Source organism: Empidonax traillii, unplaced genomic scaffold (genome assembly GCF_003031625.1).
Source record: "Empidonax traillii isolate 1590-97213 ecotype Southwest subspecies unplaced genomic scaffold, ASM303162v1 scaffold1498:size99784, whole genome shotgun sequence".
Classification (NCBI taxonomy): Eukaryota; Metazoa; Chordata; class Aves; order Passeriformes; family Tyrannidae; genus Empidonax; species Empidonax traillii.
The window spans coordinates 1-2,551 of NW_020956691.1; positions in this window are offsets into that span (position 1 = coordinate 1).

A 2,551-nucleotide genomic window follows, 5' to 3' on the forward strand; every position below is an offset into this window, starting at 1 on the left:
CAGGCTTCCCGGTTCGCCTTCACACAGCAATAACAAACAACAGTAACATGATTATAACTATTAACAGGTCGTGGCTGTAACAGAACTGCAGCCACAGGAACTGCAGAACACCCCTGATCACACACACAAAAAACTTCCCACCACCAGGAAATTATGGAAACCCTGCTTGTAATAAAACCGCTTCATTCATTTCTCACACTCTCCTGAAGTACTCTTGTATATAGCTCCAGGATTAGGGCTTTTGTTTTTCTGAGTGTTTTCTTCACACTGCTTTCTTCACAGAAAAGCACTGACTGAAAATGAAACACAGAAGTTGGAAACATTCATTTTCCTATGCAGGATCCTTTTTCTATTGTGCTTGATTAGGATGAGAAAGAACAAGAGGTAAAGTGCTATTTAGTTCCTATGCAAAGCTAATAATAATGACCAATAAATTATGTTCAGTGAATTGGCAAGGATGTTTGGCATTTTAAGTTGCTATACTTCATATGCAGCTGTGTGGTGGGTTTGACCTTGGCTGGATGCCAGGTGCTCACCAAAGCTGCTCTATCACTTCCCTCCTCAGCTGGACAGGGGAGAGAGAGACTCATATGTCTTTCATTATATTTTTGGACAAGAAGAGATCACTTGGCAATTACCATCTGTTACAATCTGCTTAAATATTGCAGAAAGAACTTCAGATTCGAATATTCCCTTGAGCAAAATTAAAACTCACACAAGTTATCTGTTGATACCAAAAACTGATTTTATTAATTGCTAAGAGATGCAAAGAGAAAGAGGAAAAAATAAGAAAAGATTGGAAAAGCTAAGATAACTTTTTAGAAGCAGAGAAAAGATACCACCATGCTACCTTTTCCTGCCGAGTTGGTGGGGGGGGGGGGGGGGAGAAGCAGTTTTCTGCCTTTTTTTTTCCTGTCTCTGCTGCTTTTCGATGTTATCTCTTTAGCTGCAGGGGGTCTTAGCTTTAGTTCTCTGTAATGCAGGATATGTGGTTTCACTGCTTACAACTAGCCATGTCCCAGGCCATGCAGGGTCTCAGTTCAGCCACAGCTTTGGGCCCTGAGAAAATATGGTAAGGGCAGAGGGATAAGATGTAACTCGTGCATGTGGCATGGTGGGTCTCAGTTTCCTCCAGGCCGTCAGAGTCTCAGTCTTCTGTGGCAGGTAGGCAGCACACAGTGGCGAAGAAAAGGTGAGGAGAGGTGAGGAGAGACTCCTGGGGCAACCAGTTCTCTCCCCCTTTCCTCTCCCCTGATTTTCCAAAATTTGTCCTCAACTTTAATAGTTTTCAAAGGAGGCTGTATGTGGTTTCTTGGCACATAGTCCTATTCAGATGTCCGAGGAGATATGCTAACCATAAACAATAGCAGGGTCTTTTGGCAGGAAACGTCCCGTGGGAAGTTCTGGTGAGAACTTCTGGCAGAAAGCTGACAGAGAATTTTTGGTAGGAAGTTTTTGACAGGTAGAAACAATGGTGAAACATATTTTTTGGTATTTCTATATTATCTGTGTGTTATACCATCACAGGCACAACAGACTCAACTTTAGGAAAATAATTTATTACCAGTTAACAGCAGAGAACAGAGTAGGATAATGAGAAATAAGAACAAATCTTAAAACACCTTCCCCTCACCTCTCCCTTCTTCCCAGGTTCAACTTCACTCCTGATTTCTCTCCCCTGCCTGCCCCCAGGAGGACAGGGAGGATGGGGAATGGTGGTTGTGGTCAGTTACTATCACACATTTTCTCTGCTGCTTCTTCTTCCTCGTGTTCTTTCTCTGCTCCAGTGTGGGGTCCCAGCCACAGGAGACAGTTCTCCACAAACTTATCCAACATGGGTCCTTTCCACAGGCTGCAATTCTTCATGAACTGCTCCAGCATGGACTCCATGAGGTCACAGGTCCTTTGGGTGCATCCACCCTCTCTGGCATAGGGTCCATCATGGGCTGCAAGTTGGATATCTGTTCCACTGGGGACCTCCATGGGCTGAAGGGAGACAACGTGTGTCACCATGGTCTTCACCACAGGCTGCAGGGGAATCTCTGCTCTGGTGCCTGGAGCACTCTCCCCCTCTTCACTGACCTTGGTGTCTGCAGGGTTGTTTCTCCCTCATATTCTCACTCCTCTCTCCCCCAGATGCTGTTGTGCAAGTGTTTTCCCCTTCTTAAATATGATATCCCAGAGGCACTACCACCGTTGCTGATTGGCTCAGCCTTGGCCAGCAATGGGACTGTCTTGGAGCCGGCTGGCACTGTCTATTGGACATAGGGGAAGCTTCTGGCATCTTCTCATGGAAGCCACCCCTGCAGCCCCATCACCACCAAAACCTTGCCATGTAAACCAAATACAAACTGTGGGAAGAAAATAGTGAATGTCTGAGCAATTTATATTGTGTGTAGTGCTTTTATGGATTTTTATAAACCTTTGCATGTTTTTATAAGTACTATAAGTTATAAGTCCCAAGATGGCTGCGGGTGTCTCCTCAGGAACAAAGAAAAACGTGGTCTAAGAAGAAGGTGGAGTCCGTTAAAGTAAACTATTACTTGGTTAT